Below are 20,466 nucleotides of genomic sequence, written 5' to 3' on the forward strand. Positions count from 1 at the left end.
AGTAATGGAATGGCAAGTCAACTCTTCTCCTCCACAGTTTATTTCACAGCTCAGATTCAGTGTACTTACGACAGAGGCTTCACACACACACACACACACACACACACACACACACACGCACACACCCTGGGACACACCTAGGCTGCTTTGGTCCAGGATCACTGAGGCCTTTCTTTGTTCATTTAATGTTCCAGTCGCCAGAAACTCGGGGGATCTCGTGACTATGTGGATCCATCTTCGAAAGAGCACAAAATACAGGTGGCTTTCTCTTGGGAGTATCTCATCATTAAATCCCTCCACCTCCATCTATTCTGCTTTTTATCTGCCCAGCTCCACAAGGTGTCATTATCTACATCTGCCCTTGACAACTTTTTTGTCAAGATGCCTCTCTGATGGCTAGTCATGTCACTTGGATGATAGCTTTGCAAATAAACATGAGCAGAAAGTTTTACCCAACCAAACAGAGGTTACTCAAATGCGTTCTATCTGAAAGTCAACTATCTTCTCTGACAGTTCCTTGGTCTATTTGCAAAGGAATAAATATGTGAATGAATAATGATGTATTTGGGACATGGATAAAAAGAATAATTAGCATTTATTGAGCACTTACTATAAACGAAGTGCTTTATATAATTTGTCCCATGAGTCCTCCCACTAACCCTATGTAGTATAGAACATTTCATCCCAGCAAGTACAGATGGGGAAATTGAGACTCCGAGAGGCTAAATAATATGCCCAATTAATACTCAGGCAGTGGGAGGCAGAGCATGCATTCTGTTGATGACCTGAGCCCAATCCCTTGAGTCCAGATGTGAATATGGTAATTATTGGTCTGAGCCTGACCTTCCCGCTAAACCAGGGCTTAGATGCAGTGATGGGCTACATGTATGAGTCCCTCCCCAAATTCATGTTCCAACCTTGACACCCAGTGGGATGGTATCATGAGGTGGGGCCTTTCCAAGGTGATGAGGTTCAGAGGAAGTCATGAGGGTGGAGTCCACATGATGGGATTAGTGTCTAAGGAGAGAAAGCAACTAGAGCTGGAACTCTCTCAGCCACGTGAGCACACAATGAGCGGTACCTGTCTACAAGCCAGGAAGCAAGATCTCACCTAAGCCAAACCCTGCCGGCAGCCTGCTCTCAGACTTCCAGCCTCCAGAAGTGCGGGAAATAAATGGCTATTGTTTAAACCTCTCAGCACATGGGGATTTGTTACAGCAGTCCACGCTGGCGACGTCAGCAATCTACTTAAGGGTACACCTGAAAACTCCACAGTTCTAGGAGCAGAGTATGTAAACTGTGTTCTTGGTCACAGGCAAGGTCAGGGCCAGCTATGAAGAAACTCTAGGAAAAGGCACACATGCTCCTTCCAACTTGGGAGGGTTATTCCAAAACAGAGGTGGAACAAGCAAGGTAATTCCCAGGAAGAGATCAAGTCATCTGCACAATGTCAGGGAACTGAAAACATTCTAAAATGAATGGATGATGAAAGATACCTGCTCCCAACTCCTATCCTCAGAGACCATTCTCTTCCTCTAACTTCCACTAAGGTAAGTTGTGCTGTTACATACAGATCTTTCAATCCTCATTTCCACCATCACCATCTTCTTTTAAAACATGCTTTTGAAGAAATCCTTACTAATGCCCATATTCCTACATTCAATTTAATGCCACTAGGTAAGGAAGCATAAAGCTTTATCCCACCCACGTTCACATCTTAGGAGGAAGGAAGGCAGCCTGCTGGCACTGCCATCTGCTACATCTGGTACCCCTGAATTTCGATCTGGCCTGGCAGCGGAGGCCCTGGCTCAGCCCAGCCTGGGACACTCTCTCTGACCCTGTGGTCCTCAGACTGAGGTCTCTTTCTGCTCCAACATAGTATAATGCATTCTCTTTTCAAAAGCCCAGGTTACAACAGCACCGATTTTTCCCTTTTCTTCCCTGGATTCTCAGGGGATTTCCTCCTCTGAAGTGCAGTTCTGAGGGCTTCCCTCTCCTTCCAGGGCTCATTGCACTCAGGGCTGCAGGCCAGGGCACCCTGCCAGACTGTGGTCTGAGATTCTGAGTTATCCTTGTGACGTTGAGGGTTCCTCTGTGCCATGCCAGCTTACGGTTTTCTGACTTTCTGGAACACTGGGATAGGTTTCTATCATGGTCCCACCACTTTCACCCCACTGAACAGCCCAACGTGATTGATCAGATTGAGTTCCATTATTAGTTCTGTTTGTTACATGGCTTCGATTTTCAAACAGTAATAATAATAGCAGTAATGAGAGCTGACATTTAAGTGCCAGCCAAGTAGCTACTATCATCGTGTGCGTTATCTCAGTGAACCTCCACAGAGAAAATGAGGTTCAGAGAGATGACGAAGCATTTCCAAGACTGAAAAGCTAGGCAGTGAGAGAGATGGAATTCTAAATCAAATGCGTCTGACTCCAAATTTTTAAATATAAACAATGTAGTTACATAATGTTTAAAAAAAACACACACAACTTTTTCCTTGCTCTCCACTAACGCCTCAAAAGAGAATGCCGAGAATACGACATAAATTTTGTTTTTCTAATCCTTGGAGCCTCTCTTCATCACTAGGCTAACTAACCTCCCAGAAATTAATTTCTCAACCCAACAGTCAACAGCAAGATATGTGTCCTATTGTTATAATTTATGTCACACCACAGTAGAAGTAACGATTTTTAAGTCTAAATTCCAAACAAGATTCTGCATTCTTCAAGAAAAATCATATCCACAGGCACTGGTTTATAAAGGCTCTCAACTCAGGTGTGGTGGTGTTGCCGTAACAGCAAATTTTGCGATGCAATGCTCTGACATGATTCCTGGGACTTAGAAGGCTCGTGGTTCACTTCCTTGCTGAACCCAGGAAAGGGTCAGGGACAACCTAGAGGTCTCAGACAACAGCAAGTTCTAACCTCGACCAGAGAAGTCAGCTTTCATCTCCAGCAGCAGTCTGGATGCTTCCTATGAGGGGAGACAAAAACAGTCTCGGATACGAGGGAGGAAAACTGGGATTTGAGGAAGCTCTACCAGTGCTTTGCTAGCCCTCCATGTGGGCTTGGCCCTCACCCACCAGGGTCTATGCAGAGAGCACGGATACTAAGGACAAGACGGACCACAAGTGGAAGCTCAGTGCAAAGCACTGTGATTGGATAGGTTTGGGGTGAGATCGTGGCTTCTCCAAACCATTCTCTGGATCCCACTGGCCACTCCCTGCTCTTCAGACATCAGAGCCCCTGATCTGCAGAAGAAGGAAATGGTAACTGATGAAGAAACAAATTATCAAGACATGTCAATGCACAAATAGGGTGGGAGGGGAGTATTACAACAGATCCACAAGGAAGGATTTCCTGGGCAAGCCAAATCCGTTCAGACTTTATTTGGGTCCTGAAGACAAGCTTACAAGCTTTCTCCTCTCAGTACGTACAGCAAAGGCTTCCTCTGGAACACAGGCTGGAATGTCCAGTATCAGAAGACCAGTATTTTTAAACCTATATGACTCTCATTTAGAAGGGATGTCAAGTCCACCATCATGACTGAAAGAATTCTGAGACTTCTCAAGGGCTCATAGGCTAAGATGAGAATTAGCCCAAAAGGTCAGAAATTTGGGGGGTAAAAGGGTTAAAAAGAATTTCTACTCCTTACGTGTTGCCCCAGAATCAGTGTAATGAGAAAAAAGTGGCAACTGAAATGATTGATGCTTTGTTTCTTCATCAAATGGATTTTGCTTTCTTTAAAATCTCTACCAGTTTATAGACTGACAGATCTGGTCCAACCCCCATGTTACAAATAAGAGAAATGATCCACTGAGGACTCAGATTACCTCCTCACCCCCATATGGCTGAACCAAACTTTCAGTTAATGCTGGAACCAGGCCTCCTATTTCCCAATCCCCAAATCTTTCCTCTGCATCTTGAACCTGCTTTCAACCTGAGTATCAAACTTAGAAGAGAGTAGATGGCAAACTGCAACCTGCTGAAGTAGAAATTAATCAATCATTTGGAGAGAGGGGCTGTTCAGGGTCCCCAAGCAAAGCTTTGCCTCTCCACTCCAGGCCCATATGTCACTTCCCTTTGCCAGGGCAGTTCCTGGACTGCTGGGTGTCCTTCTGCTCAGGACATTGAGGAAACTAGGTCAAACGTAGTGTTCAGCAACCTTCCTTAAGCGTGGAAGGTCATCTCAATGCTCAACATTTTTGTATCTTTTCAAATAAAGAATGAAAATGGAGATTTCTCAATATGGCATAGCTGGACCGATTCCCTGGGAGCTGCATTCACATTGCACCACGTATTGCCAGCATATGTTTCTCCTTGTAGAGTGGATGCCAAAGTAAGATTGCATTAGGGAATAAATTTTCAGGAAGAATTGAGAACATCAAGAAATACGTTTTTACAGAAATGTACTAGAAAGGAATACGGGCAAAGAAAAGTCTTGTTCACAGTAACAAGACACAAAATAGAAGTTTAAGGAGTGCAATTAAGGAGGTAGGGTCTTTAAAGCTACTCAGCCCTCAAAATGTCACCACCAGGTGAATGCCAGGAAGATTGAACTACACCTTACTGATGGATGGGAAAGTAAAATACTGCACAAATGCCAATTCTGTCAAAGTTATTTAATGTGTATTTAACAGAATCCCAAACAAAACTCTGATGCTTTTTTTTGCAGGCAAATGAATGTCCCACCCAAGATATGTCCACATGCTAACCCCTGGTACCTATGAATACCTTACTTCACAAGGCAAAAGAGACTGCAGATGTGATTAAGGGTGAAGACCTTCTAACTAAGGAAAATTATGCTGAACTGTCCAGAGCCTGATCTGATCACGTAAGTCCTTAAAATTGGAAAATATTTTCTGGCTCACTCTGAAACAGAGACATGAAGCATTGTTGCCTTTGAAGATGGAAATGGGGGCCCATGAGCCAAGGAATATGGGCAGCCTCGAGAAGCTGGAAAGGGCAAGTAAATAAATTCTCCACTAAGAGCCTCCAGAAAAGAACACAGCCTTGCTGACACCTTGATTTTAACCAAGTGAGACCAGTGTCAGACTTCTGACCCACAGGACTATATGGTAAGACATTCATGTTGTTGTAAGCCATTGAGTCTGTGGCGTTATTTTACAAAAGCAAAAGGAAACCCATATACTATTTTTAAACCTGACTGAGTTATAAAATTGTGAAATATTGTTAAACCAGCCTATAAAGAAAAAAATAGGAAGTAAATATTAAAATGTTCTCAATTTGAAAATAATTAGAGGAGACCATCCTTTTAGGTATTCTAATACATCTGGCACCATAAAAAAAAAAATGTGGAACAAAAACAAAATAAATACTCCAGAAGGAGACTCTATCACATCAAATGTCTTTATACCCTTAGAGGAAACATCTCTAAACAACAGGGAAAGAAAACTTATTTAAAACACAGTTTGGGAATATCTGCTTAGCAAATTTAAAACAAAATTAGTTTATATCCTTAGCTTATACCATAAATCAAAATAAATTTCACATCATTAAAAAAGTAAATATCATTAAATCTTATTAAAATGTTGTAAAGAATAAAATCAAATATGTTTAAATACGTGCAGGACTTAAAACTTTCTAAGCTTTAATTGATGAGAAAATTCAGATTTAATGCTACAAAACATTTATTTTGTAACTTCTAAAATAATATAATAAAAATTAATAGAAAAATGGATTAAAAGGCTTTTAAAATATAAAAGGCTTTTAACATCTATATTATATAAGATGCACAATTATCATATACAAATAAGATGTCCAAGAGATGAATGAGCAAATAATATGATCTGATCATCTATGCAGGAGGAATTTAAATCAGTAAACAACCATGCAAAAATGATCACACTTTGCTGTGATCAAAGAAAAACAAATTAAAATATTCATTAAGTATCATTTTACACCTATTATATTATAAAAAATAATGATAATACTCAAGGCTACCCAGGTTCTGATGAAATTAGTACATTTATACACTGTTGATTGCAATTTAAATAGATTCTGTTTGTAAGTTATTTAACTCTACAGATCAAAAGCCATAAAACATTAATTTTCTTGGATCCAGTAATCCCATCACTAAGAATATATCCTAAGGAATTAACCTAAAGGAGAGAGAAATATCTTTATATGAAGATACACATTTACAATAGTAAAAAAACCTAAGGACAACAGACAAAAAATGGTTAGGTGAGCTTTTACTTAATGGAACATTAGACATTCATTGAAATGACAAGTGTGAAGGCTACATAGCAACATGGAAAATGCTGATACAAAGTACTGAATTAAATCTGAAAAATATTAGGTTGAACCATATCAATTACCATTTTTGTAGGAAAAATGTAAAATATTGAAAATTCCACACAGTTCAACCTAATAGTTCTGTCATGGATACAGGTAGTAAAAATATCTTCTGAGGACCAGACCTACAAGGAAATACAAAGAGAAAAATAGTTGAAGAGGTGGTAGTATTAAGGATTAACTTTTTAATCTCCTACTTTTCATTCTGTTAAACATTATTTGTAAAATCAATTTTAATGCTAAAACATTAAAGATACGATTGCTACACAGACAAAGGTATCTCATGAAATAAGTTAAAGGATACAATTTTGTTTATCTTCCTATTTCAAATTCTTTAATTCACCATGCAAAAATTAAGGACTTAAGTTTGCAACTAGAGTAAGGATTTGTTTTGAAACGGTCTAATCAAAAACTGTCAACTTAAGTAATAAGGCAACATATCAAGGAGGTTATGCACCAGATTTTACAGAGTCAAATCCTATTTATTACTTATAAGACATTGAAAAATTATTTTACTTCAGTTCTCTTATCTGTTAAATGGCGACACTAATGGTATTTATGTCAGTGTGGTCGTAAAGACTGATTGAATGAATACCACCTGATTATTTGAGTGTCTGGCAAAAAATAAGTATTCAACAGATATAAGCAAGTATCATCATTATAGTAGTCCCCTTTATCCGAGGTTTCACTTTCCAAAGTTTCAGTGTTATCACGGGTCAACCATGGTTCAAAAATGATATATGGAAAATTCCAGAAATAAACAATTCATGAGTTTTAAATTTCATGCCATTCTGAGTATAGTAATGAAATCTAACCCCATCTTGCTCCATCCAGCCCGGAAGATGAATCATCTCCTTGCCCAGTGTATCCTCTCTCTATATGCTATTAGGTTGGTGCAAAAGTAATTGCGGTTTTTGCAAGTATTTTTAACCTTTTAAACCGCAATTACTTTTGCACCAATATCTGCCAGTTAGTCTGGGTTATCAGATTGCCTGTCAGAGTACTGTAGTGCTAATGTCCAAGTAATACTAATTTTACTTAATAATGGCTCCAAAGCCATTCACATAACTTTTATTGCAGTATGTTGTTATAATTGTTCTATTTTAATATTAGTTATTATTGTTAATCTCTTGTTGGGCCTAATTTATAAATTAAACTTTATCATAGGCATGTATGTATAGGAAAAAAGAGTATATATAAGATTCGATACTGAATTAACACCTATTCTTCTCAAACTATTCCAAAAAATTCAAGAGGCGAGGAGACTCGCTCCCAATCTCCTTTTATGAGACCACCATTACCCTGATTCCAAAACCATACAAAAACATTACAAAAGGAAAGTTATAGGCCAATATCCATGATGAACATAGATCCTCAACAAAATATTAGCAAACCAAATGCAGCAATACATTAAAAAGACCATATACCACGATCAAGTGGGATTTATGCCTGGTATGCCAAGTTGGTTCAATATGTGCGAATCAATTAATGAGATACACCACATAAACAAAATGAAAAATAAAAATCATATGATCAGATCAATTGAAGCAAAAAAAGCATTTGACAAAATCCAGCATCTATGTATAATAAAAGCTCTCAATAAATTGGGAATAGAAGGAACATATCTCAACACAATAAAGGCCATATATGACAAAAGCACAGCTAACATCATATTCAACAGGAAAAAGCTAAAAACATTCCCCTTACGATCTGGAACAAGACAAAGATGTCCAGTTTCACCACTTTTATTCAACATAGTTCTGGAATTCCTAGCTACAGCTATCAGAAAAGAAAAAGAAATAAAAGGAATCCAAATTGAAAAGGAAGAAGTAAAACTATCATTATTTGTGCATGATACTATATAGACAGAACCCCAAAGATTCCACCAGAAAATTGTTAGAACTGATAAATGAATTTAGTAAAGTAGCAGAATACAAAATTAATATTCAGAAATCAATTTCATTTTTATATACCAATAAAAAACTATCAGAAACAGAAATTAAGAAAACAATCCCATTTACAATTGCATCAAAAAAAATAATAAAATACCTAGGAATAAATTTAACCAAGGGAGTAAAAGACCTATGACATTGATGAGAGAAATTAAAGAAGATACAAATAAATGGAAGCATATATCGTGCTCATGAATATGAAGAATTAATACAGTTAAAATGTCCATATTACCCCAAGCAATTTATAAATTCAACACAATCCCTATCAAAATACTAATATCATTTTTCACAGAACTAGAACAAATAATTCTAACATGTATATGGAACCATAAAAGATCCTGGATAGCCACAGCAATCTTGAGAAAGAAGAACAAAGCTGGAGGTATCATGCTACCTGATATCAAACTATACTACAAGGCCATAGTAATCAAAACAGCATGGCATTGGCATAAAAACACATAGATACAGTAAAAACTGGACAGGTACATGCAACTAGACCATCTTCTTACTCTATATACAAGAATAAACTCAAAATGGATTAAACACTTACGTGTAAGACCCAAAACCATAAAACTCCTAGAAGAAAACATAGACAGTAAACTCTCAGACATAACCCTTACTAATATTTTTACTGATATATTTCCCTAGGCAAGGGTGAAAAAGGAAAAAAATAAACAAATGGGACTACATCAAACTAAAAGATTGTGCACAGCAAAGGAAACCAGCAACAAAATGAAAAGACATTCTACTGAATGGAGAAGATATTCTCCAATGATAAGGAGTTAATACCCAAAATCTATAAAAAACTCATTGGGCTCAACACCAGAAAAACAAACATCCAATTAAAAAATGGGAAGATACCTGAATAGACTTTTCTCCAAAGAGGACATTCAGGTGGCCAATAGACATATGAAAAAATGCTCAACATCACTAATCATCAGAGAAATTAAAACTGCAATGAGATACCACCTCACTCCTGTGAGAATGGCTATCAACAAATCAACAAACAAGTATTGGCGAGAATGTGAAAGGGAACCCTAGTACTGTTGGTAGGATTGCAAATTGGTTCAGCCACTGTAGAAAACAGTAGGGAGGTTTCTCAAAATATTAAAAATAGAACAACCTTATTACCCAGCAATTCTACTCCTGGGTATTTATCCAAAGAAATCCAAAACATTAATTCCAAAAGATATATGTATCCCTATGTTCACTACAGAACTACTGTGTTTCCCCGAAAATAAGACCTAGCCAAACAATCAGCTTTTGGAGCAAAAATTAATATAAAACCCAGTCTTATTTTACTATAATATAAGACCGAGTCTATAATATAATATAATATAATATAATATAATATAATATAATATAATATAATATAATATAATACCGGGTCTTATATTAATTTTTGCTCCAAAAGACATGCTAGAGTTGATTGTCCAGCTAGGTCTTATTTTTGGGGTGACAGGGTATTAACAATAGCCAAGATGTGGAAACAACCAAAATGCCCATCAATAGGTGATTGGATAAAGAAATTGTGGTACATATACACAATATAATATTACTCTGCAATAAAAAGAATGAAATATTAGCATCTGTGTCAACATGGATTGACCTAAAGGGCATTATGCTTAGTGAAATAAGTCAAACTGAGAAAGACAAATACCATATGACCTCACTTATATGTGAAATCTAAAGAAAAAAGTAAATGAACAAACAAAACAAAAACAGACCCATAGATACAGAAAACAAACCGTTGGTTACTAGATGAAAAGGGGGTTGAAGGGCTGGGTGAGAAATGATGGGATTAAGGAGTACAAATTGATAGTTACAGGAGAATCACGGGGTTGTAATGTTCAGTATGAAGAATATAATAAATAGTACTGTAAAAACTATGTATAGCATCAGATGGGTAGTAGAATTATTAGGGGGATCACTTCATAAGTTATATAAATGTCTAACCACTATGCTGTACACTTGAAACTAATACAAAACAATATTGAATGTCAACTATAATTTAAAACATAGGCACGGGGATAAGTAGTGCAACATGGGGAATATAGTCAACAATGTTCTAATAACTACGTACAGAGTCAGGTGGGTGGTAGACTTGTTGGGTTATCACTTTGTGAGTTATGTGAATGTCTGATCACTATGTTGTTCTGTACACCTAAAACTAATACACACAAAAAAAAAGAGATTTAGTACTATCAGCAGTTTCAGGCATCCACTGGGGGTCTGGGAACATATCCCTCTCAGATAAGGGGAGGACTACGGTCTTAATTAAGCATTATAAATCTTTAGATGAACAATGAATAAAGTTGAAGAACAATATTTACAAAAGAGTACTTCTATGTACATTAGGTTCAAAATTATTCCAACTCATATAATTTCTTTCTTTTCTTAATCAACATGGACTAGCCCAGCCTATGGTATATGTAGAGTATTCTTCAGAATTAAAATGTTGTAGACTATAGATTTAGTAGTAAGTGCAAATGTAAGTTAGAAACAAGGCTCCCTTCTCTAAACCTATAAAATAAAAATACTAAGTGGCCTCAGGTCGTATTTTTTTAGGAGTATTTCCCATAAACTCTTTTGTATTATTACTCATCATTTGTGGATATGCTTTCTCATTTACTGGTGCAATAGGATTCTAATGGCTATAGTTGACATTGCTTTCCTTTTTTTTTTTTCGTCTGTACAGCATGTATTCCTTTTGAGGACGGCCCCTCCCACGTGGTTATTAATCACATGATCTCCACCTCCTCTATCACAGGTTCAGTAGGGACCCAGGCTGGATAATGAAATTCCCTTTTCAGAAATGTCACCTGAAAAGAAAGTCTCTCTCCTTCTGAAATAATTAGTAAGAAGGTTCAGGCTTGAGCTGGTAGGACCACGTGGGTTGACTGTAGAGGATGTCATGGTGCTCTGTCCAGCTACCCTCTTCAGGGCTGACACACTCATTTCCCCGCCTGCCTGAAGTGTTGGCTGCTTGATGGCTCAAGAGCTGTGTCTCTTGCCTGAAACTGCTCTCTGCCAGGATGCCTTGAGTTAAAAGACACCCTAGTTTACAGGATAGTTTTGCATCATAAGCCCAAAATGGGCCTAGACAACTCAGATGTATAAAATGCGTTCTCTGGAAAATTAATTTGTGTAATCAGAGAAAGAAAAATACAAGCATGCAAAGAGTATAGATACAAATGAAACAGAAACCTGTCTGATTCCACTCTTGTGGTCTTTATACTTCATACCACTTCTTGCTACTTTCAGATCCATGAAAGTAATTCCTTGGAGAAGAGCTGGGGAATGGAAGGCCCAGCCGGAGTGTACCTCCAGGTAGAGCTACTCCCTCCAGAAATTTCTGTTCAGGACCAAGCACACTATTTGCCCAGCATCAGTTTTATATAAGTAAACCTGGTTCAAACAATTACCTAAAAGCCGAGCCATACCTTTGTTGAGTTACCAGTTGGTTTCTATTTGACATCTTACCTGTGAGGCTGTTTTGTGGGTTGAAAGGCACTGAGGCTAGAGATGTGAGGAAGGACCAGGAGTTGGCAAAGGGCCAAGCTGGACATCAGACTCCCTGGGGCACTGAAAACATGGAGAACTGACCCTCCATGGCTTTAGTTTTTCACATCATTCCCAGCTGCAGTGTTCCTGATAAGCAAATTACCAAACTATGATTTGGTTCCTTTTATTAGCAGGCAATCAATTTTCCTGCCCATCCCACATCCCTGCTCAGAGACTCCACTCTAACTAATAGCTTCAGGCTGAGTGACTTTTCCCCCTAACAACAGAGAAGGGGACCAAGAACAGTGAATAGAACCAATTCAAAGCCAGCCACCCAATGGCTGGCCAAGAACCAGTAAATTTCCTAGATAATTTGAACTGAGACATAGGGACTGTTGAAAGGCAGATGTTGGCAGTGCAGCATGTGTCAATGGCAGACATATGACCCAAAGCTGAGTGCAAGCCCAAGTTATGGAGATTCAGAAATGAAAGCCTTGCAGAGAAAGCTGGTATGCAAGAGGAGAATGGAGAAGATGTACAGATCAGAGTAGACAAGAAAGAATGAACCTCCAGAGAAAAAGAAATAAAGCAAGCAGCTGCCTAACAACTTTCAAATACTCTGAAAGCCTGAGCTATACTACCGACAACTGGGTTTCATGAGACTTCCTGGGAGCCTTACCATAAATGCTGTTCATAAATTAGCCTAATGGGTGGGTGGGTCCCTGTGCCTGACAACCAATCACCTCACTTGATGAAAACATATCCATATATTTAAAAGGTATTTATTGGGGCGGCCGGATGGCTCAGCTGCTTAGAGCATGAGCTCTGAACAACAGGGTTGCTGGTTTGATTCCCACATGGGCCAGAGAGCTGTGCCCTCCACAACTAGATTGAAGACAACGAGCTGCCACTGAGTTGCTGGAGGGGCAGCTGGATGGCTCAGTGGGTTAGAGCATGAGCTCTTAACAACAAGGTTGCCGGTTCAATTCCAGCATGGGTTGGTGGGCTGTGCCCCCTGCAACTAAGATTGAAAACGGCGACTGGCGCTGAGCTGCACCCTCCACAACTAGATTGAAGGACAATGACTTGGAGCTGATGGGCCCTGAAGAAACACACTGTTCCCCAATATTCCCCAATAAAAAAAATTTTTTTAAGTTTAGAGAGAAAAAAAAAAACATTTATTGAGTGCCAGCCAGACACAACAAGGCTAAGCATTGCAAACATTCTACTGGGAACCAAACTCAGAAATAGGTACTTACTTTAGAATAGGTATGTAAAAGGTATTTGGGAAACCTAAGAGAAGCATTATACGATCTGTCTAAGGGAGGTAAGAAAGGCTTCCCAAAAGAAAGAGGTGATATCAGGCAGCTGAGCCAGAAGAATAGGAAAACATTTTCTAAACAGGCAAGGAGATCATCCTGAGAAGACCAAAGAGCATGAACAAAAATATTGGCACAAGAAAGCCTGGCAACATTTGAGGCTAGAAAGGGCATCAATGTGTCAGGAAGAAAGAGAGGGAAGAGAGAAACAGAGAAAGAGGGGACTGGACTTGTTAGCATCAATCAGCATGGAAGGAATGCTATGGAGTTTAGATTTTACCTTTCACCCAATGAGAAGACCATGGAAACTTTGAGAAATTTAGTATTTTAGAAAGATGACTCCCAACACTGAAAGAGAAAGGAATTTAGGAGACAAGGTTGAAGTCAAAAACACAAATTAGAAGCTGTTACAATTATTTCAAGCAAAAGAATTTCTTTTACTAAGACAGGCAAGGTGGGGTTCAAGAGGACACACATACAAGAGATATTAAGGAGACAGAATATATAGGACTGGGAGACTAAATATGGTTGGAAATGGAAGAATCAAGAATGATGCCCAGAATTTTAGTGGAGTGATTGGGTCGATGGCTAGGCCATTTAGTGAAATGGAGAATTCCAGGGTAACAAGGGGAAGGGCACAGGTTAGTGAGAAAGGATGAGTTTGGTTTGAGGCATGCCTTCAACAGACACATTTATGTGAAGATGACCAATATCCAGTTATACTTAGTACTTGATAGATATTTGCTGAGTGCCTACTATGCATCAGGCACTCGGCTAGGTCCTGGGATCCAATGTAAGTAAAAGCAGTAACCAGTTATTACTCTCATGGAGCATACTGTCATATGTGGAGGACCATTATTAATCAAACAATCACGTAAATATTGAATTGCAAACTGAAAAAGGCTACAACACAAAGGAACAAAGCCAGAACAATGAAAACATGAATAGGGGACCACATACGGTAGGGAAGGGAAGCGCCTCTGTGAAAGCAACCTCTGAGCGGGGTGTGCAAAGCACAAGGAAGAGTTGAATAAGTGAAGAGTGGCTAAGAAGTCTATGCAAAAGGGAAACTTGAGGTGGGAAGGGGCTAGAGCAAAACGAAGGAAGAGAACAGAGCAAAATGAGGCTGCAGAGGAGACAAGAGGTGAACGATGGAGGGGAGCCACGTGAAGGACTCTGACTTATTCAAACAATACTATGAAATACTGAAAGGCTTTTTAGCAGAGGATGAGGTGAGAAAAGGTCACTTCAGTTCAGTGTAAAAATGAAGTGAGGGAGATGAAAGTGAACCAGAAAAAAGCAATTAGGAGATGTTTTGATAATCACGCATGACACAACTATAACTTGGTGGTGGCAGCAGAAATAGGGCCCAGTGGTTGGATTCCAGAGCTGCTTGGAAGGTAACAGTGGTGGCTGGGATGGGCTATGGTGCGTAGACAGGAGTTGTCAAGGAAGACATGGAGAGGTTCTGATTTAAATGTACTGAGGGTCATTCACTGGAATGGGGAACATTAACGGAGCACCATATTTGAAATGAAAAATTATGAGTTCACCTTTGGACATGTTATGTTTGAGGACCTTTGAAGCCATCCACGGAGAAAAGTTTGTTACTAAGGAGACTGTGTGCATCAGCCCTGAGGATCAGAAGAAACACGTTAAGCTAGATGTGCAAATATGAGAATTGCTTCCATATAGATGGTTGCTGAAAGCTTGGATGTAGGTGATTAAGTACAGAGTGAGGAGAGAAGGCATGGAGTGATAGGTACCATTTCATCATTTTTCACTGGAGGATGAGCAAAGGAAAAGAGAACAAGCATGGGAAAAGGTAGAAAGCAAACCAGGAGTGCTGTGTCACAGAAGCCAAGGTAAGAATGTCCCAAGATAATGGAGCAGTCCACTGTATTGATTTCTGCAGAGAACACTCATCTGGTGAGCACAGAAAGCATCATTAGATGCTAGAAAGGGTGAGATTTGAGAGTTAAGAGAGTCCTTCCATGGATCTTGATCTGAGGAGATGAGTCTGGCTGGAGAGGTGATTTCAGAATTAAGATAAAAGCCAGGCGTGGAGAATGGAGAGTGAGAATAGAGACCCTGGCCAAACACAGGAAGATGTCACTGCTTGAGAACTGGACGAAAGACAGGGAGCTGCATGGGAGACGGAGAAACGACACCCAGAGAGATGGTGAGAGGAAGTGAAGGTTTAGAATCTTTCGGTTCCTCCTCGTCTCACGTCGGGTTCACCAAAATAGCCTCTCATTGGTTTTCCAACTACTTAATCCCTAATCCAGCATCTTCCAATCTACAAGGCAAGGGGAACAGGAGCGTCAAGAGCCGTAAACACAGAAGAGATGTTTTGGGTGACGTAACAACCTAAGTCTCCATTTACCTTCATTATTTTCTTGCTGCGTAACTTCAGGCAAGCCCTCTTTCTTTCAATTTCAGCTCCCTTCCATGTAAAACAAGGACAAAACATTTTCTTTAACAACCTCACAGAGTTGTCCTAAAATGTGCATGACTTACAGGCTCTGAGAGTGTTTGAAACACTTGTAAATCACAACACAGGCTTGAGGAATTATTATTAATCCGAATCCCTGTTTGCTTCACAGTTCATCCTTTCTCAAACAGTGCCACTGGCTCCCTTTCTTGGCTCTCAGCAAGGTAATGGATGGTGCTGTCACTACCCAAAAAGCTATTGCCCTGTCCTTTTCAGGTCGTTCCAAATCTGAGTCAGAGTGAGGCAAATGTAATGTAGTTGCAGGTAGAGTTGGCAAGATGTGCTCCATTTGCTTTTTGGCCCAGTCTTTTAATTGCACTTGGAAATAAACAGCACACTATAGAGTGAAGATGAGAGTGTCATTTTGAAAAAAGAGAAAAAAAGAAACTGAAATGGATTTGGTGGCGGGGAGGGGAGGTATATCACAGAAACTGAAAATAATTGGGACTATATGTAATTTCCTACGGACACTGAATTCAGAGCTAAGCCCCCTTGCTAAGTACACTCCTGGGCCTGGGTTTCATAGCCCTCCATGATGTGAGTAGTCACCATGCAAATCATGTCAGCCTCCCGTTGCCCACCAACGAGCCTACTTCTGCCTGCACACCGTCCGCTGTGAGCTTCCTTCCTAGCGCAGCCTCTCTGCACCTTCTGCCTGCCCCCGCCGTGCCCAGCTCAAGCTTCCCTTACTCAGGACGCCTGACCTCCTCTGCCAGATTTCTCCAGAACTCAGAGTCCAAACCACAGGCTAGCACATGCACCTAGTTCTCCCCGACTCTGCCATTATTGCACGTGCACTGGCCTTTCCTCTCCAACTGCAATCACTGACGTTGAACAACTGCTATGTTCTGGATACATTATAGGCATTATCTTCTTCAAGGTTCCTACTCTCCCCATTTTACATAAAAGAAAATTAAGTCTCACTGGAGGGAAACGGCCCAAAGTTGGCAGGTGTTGAGGCCTCCTGGGTATGATGGTAAAGGTCAGCCTATTATTATTTCTCCTTAAAAACAGAGCCTGTCTCTTTGTCTTCCCTGTCATTTCCCCCACAATGCCAGTTACTCAGAAGATGCCTGGGCATCTGGGAAAGAGGATGCCAACGTGAGGAATGCTGCTGAGAGAGAGACGGGGGACCCAAAAGATCCATACTCTATTTCAAATTTCTCGGGCACAGAGCATTCCAACCACGTCCCAGGCCCTTGCACCGTAATATTAAACCAGATTCTCAGATCGCTTTGGGGGAAATGATTTTCTTTTCCATTCACCATTAAACAATATTTAATTTGCTAGTATTTGTAATGTTAGTTTAACCACAGCAGACTGTGATTTTCACATGTTAAACAGAACACTGCTTTCTGTACCTTAGCACTTGAGCCCACCCAAGTATTATTTGTGTTACTGTGAACTAATATATGCAGATTCACCACAATTAGCCATCACCATGGTAATTTTATGCCTTTTGTTTTCAGTTGTCGTTGCATATGCTCATCAAGGAGATTGAAGCTTTATGGATGAAGCAAAATTCATTACCTGCCTTTGGATTTAAGTGCATCACATTTAAAGGAGTGTTTTCAAATCCTGGTGGCATTCCATTTCTGGTTTCTTTCGCAGAGAAAAATAAAATGTTCTCTCCAGAACCAAGCAAGCAGCTTCTACTTCCTCTTCCTTGAACCAGGACTGGCAGATTCTCTGGCCAAAAGGTCATGGCTTTCAGCGGGAATATAGGCCCCTGACAGCTGGCAGAAACCTTCAAGGGGACCCCTCCCATTTGCTTGAATGACCTCAACTACTACTGCGTGGTGAAACTGAATCTTGCTTTTTACATCAAGTACAAGGGTAAGCGTGCAGCTGTGGTCGACTGTCTGCAATGACGGCCCCTGGCACTGCCCACCCCAGTATACGCAGGCCAGTCTTCCCATCGAGAGGCAGAATCTGTCCACCCTAACTTTGAATCTGCCCTGTAAGCAGGCTGAGAGGAGGAACCACTTCAGACATGTTTCTGTTCTCCCTGACACCACATAGGTGGTACTGGGTGTGGCTATGGCAGATGTCCTCAGCTGCCTTGCCACTACTCCCACAACCTCCACCTTCTAGGCAAATCTCCCCGATGCCACCTGGCAACATTATTTACAAGAACACTTCAGTCACTGTCCCCATAAAGCAATTCAGATCGGGGAGGTTTTCTGAATATGAAATGATCCAGCTATTTAGTTTTTTTATTTTTATTTTTATGGTATTAATAAGATGGAGTGTTCTGGGAAATGCCTTTTAAACAAACCAGGTCTAAGTCCGAGGCTCTAGGAAGCTTTTAGTTTAAATGCAAACCCACTGGAAATGGGAGACATGCCATCATTAAGGAGCTATCCAGCAGAGTGCGTGGGATCCCAGGCCTAGTTCTCCTAGTCATACATCCCTGTAGTCCATTTTATCCAGCAGAGCTAGATAAAGTACAAAAGCTTAGGGGCACAGAGCAGGGGAGGCAGGGTGGGAAGCAAAAGAGAAAATGGAAGCTAACGACTGCTTGCCTGCAACTGAATTCAATTCAAGAAAGGCTGCAAGGTAAAGAGGGGAAGAAATGGGATTTTTTAAATTGGTTTGAAGTGCAGTAATCTATGACTAGCTATGACTGTGGGCAAGTCACTCTCCCTCTCTGAATTCAGTGGCGATAACAGTACTTATGCCACAAAGTTGTTGTAACAAACAAGTGAGAAATGGTGGCCGGGGTGTTTTGTGAACAGTGAGAAGCTCTGCATATGTGAGGTATTGTTATCACCAGAGCAGCAGCTGCTGCTATAGCCGTAGTGATCAAAACAGCAGCAATAAAACAAGGTAATACTCCTTAATGGAACGCTGTGGATTTTCCCCACAAGCAATGGATGCTCTCTTATTTAACAGCACTTCCTAAGAATTCGACATGAGGATGTGTCGTGTCTCAGTCAGAGGGCAGAAATCACACCAGTACTTTAACAGAGAAATTTTATTATAAAGAATTGTCCTTTTGATATAAAATTGTCAACAAGGTAACTGAGGTAGCAAGTGCAGGAAGCAGCTACCACCCTAAGGTGACCCATCTTCCTGACAGGCCTGGGACTGAGGGGGTTGCTAGGATCGGGGGCTTTCAGCACTCCAAACCCCAGGAAGACCAGGACAAGGCGGTCACCCTACACAACCCTTAGGGTTGGGAGAACCCTGGGAAGATATTGGAATTGTTAAAACTCCAAAGTTTGGAGGAGGACCCCCTCAGAGATGGCTCCCAGACGTCTGAGGTCTGGCTGATGTTGGCCTCTCTAAGGAAGTCCAATGCAGCTGGCTCTGTGAGTGCTGGGAAAACTACCTACCACGTTCAGCTGCTGGCTCAGGAATGAGCTGGCGCTGCTGGGATGAGGCAGCACTGCCAGGGTGCTGCTCACAAGAACAGGAAGGAAACAGGAAGGAGCAAATCCCTCTCCCTCTGGTGCCCCCTGCTGGCAAAGCTTAACAGGGACCCAGCTGGCAAAGCAGAAAAGGAGTTTGCGGAGTCCCAGCTCAGCATCACTGAGCAAAGGACAGATGTTAGGTTTGGAGCCGAGAGATAAGCGCTTAATAACTGGCACAGAGGCTATCAAACATATGTATGGAAGAAAATATTAAGTGGTAAAAGATTAATCAAAGAACTCGCCTTTTTCAATATTCTTCCCAAGCTCCTGAGTCTGGTCTACTTAGGAACTCAGGAAGAAGGGAATTCTCAGCTCCTGCCCTCTGACCCAAATGATGGTCCACCGATTTCTTTCCCCTCCCCAGCACTATGACACCCACCCAGAAGCAGTCTACAGTACTAGCTGCCACTGCAGCAGACCTGACACTCAGTTATGTCCTGTGGCCTTCTCCCAGGGAGCCATGTTGCCTGCTTGGCAAACTTTTAGATAGCGGCTGAGAGGAGCATTAGGAAGCCATAAAATTTGATGTGGTCATTATTCTTTCATGAGCCACCACAAATCCAACAGCACAAGGCCAAAAGCATGCACACGGCTCCAGCACAGCACTCTGCTCCATTCCTTGCAGAGCTGAACCTCTAAATGAGGGCTTAGAGAGGGCCTAGCAAATACCACGCCTCACTCACCCCCAAAGGAGGCGCCACCAGATAATGGCAGTAAATGTGGCTCAGGACAGCCAGCAGCAGCCCTTGTCCCTTCCCACCACAACACCCAGATATCCACCATTGCCTTTGGGCCGCCAATAGGAAAGGAGACAAAATAGGTCATAATCACAGATCCAATCTCCATTTATGCTATCCTGAGAAACGATAAATGTCTTTTCAGCTACTTTCCCGATTAGCACATGATTTGACCTTGTTTTCTCCTTTCCTTCTTCCCACCTTCTATACTTCCCTTCTTCTTTTATTTCCTTCCCCTCCACTGATTCCCCTGTCAATCCATTTTTCTCCTTCTTCTGGGTCCAGTCCCTCTCTCTGTCTGTTGGGTTCTCTCTCTCTTTTCTCTGTGTGTGGATCTGCCTATCAGTCTCTCTCTCTCTCTCTCTCTCTCTCTCTCTCTCTCTCTCTCTCTCTCTCTCTTTCTCTGTCCCGCCCTCTTTCCTTTCCTCCTTCCCTCCCTCCCCCCCTCCCTCTCCCCATGTGTGTGCATTTCCCTGATGCTTTCTGTCTCTATGGCTTCTATGCCTCCCCTTGCTCACCACTTTCAGCTCTAATCTTTCTGGGCAGGAGAATGAAGTGCTTCTGTCTCCTGGGGCAGCAGAGGCCTCCATTTTATTCCCTTGCTGCCTCTGCCAATGAAAGGAGGGAGCTGAGGCAAAAGTTAGTTCAATTCAAGACACAAATATAGAGTCCCAATCATGTACTTAATAGTGAACCACAGATGCACAGTCCAGTCCATCAGTGC

General features: G+C 41.0%; 1 long non-coding RNA gene across 1 annotated transcript; it reads left to right on the plus strand.

Moving 5' to 3' along the window:
• The first annotated feature begins 1,303 nt into the window (after positions 1–1,303).
• Positions 1,304–17,224, plus strand: LOC141567095 (uncharacterized). Its single transcript, XR_012489491.1, has 3 exons — positions 1,304–1,550; positions 4,678–5,080; positions 17,059–17,224. It is a non-coding gene; the product is annotated as an uncharacterized LOC141567095 (long non-coding RNA).
• The last annotated feature ends 3,242 nt before the right edge of the window (positions 17,225–20,466 follow it).

This window comes from Rhinolophus sinicus, linkage group LG10, assembly GCF_036562045.2.
Source record: "Rhinolophus sinicus isolate RSC01 linkage group LG10, ASM3656204v1, whole genome shotgun sequence".
NCBI lineage: Eukaryota > Metazoa > Chordata > Mammalia > Chiroptera > Rhinolophidae > Rhinolophus > Rhinolophus sinicus.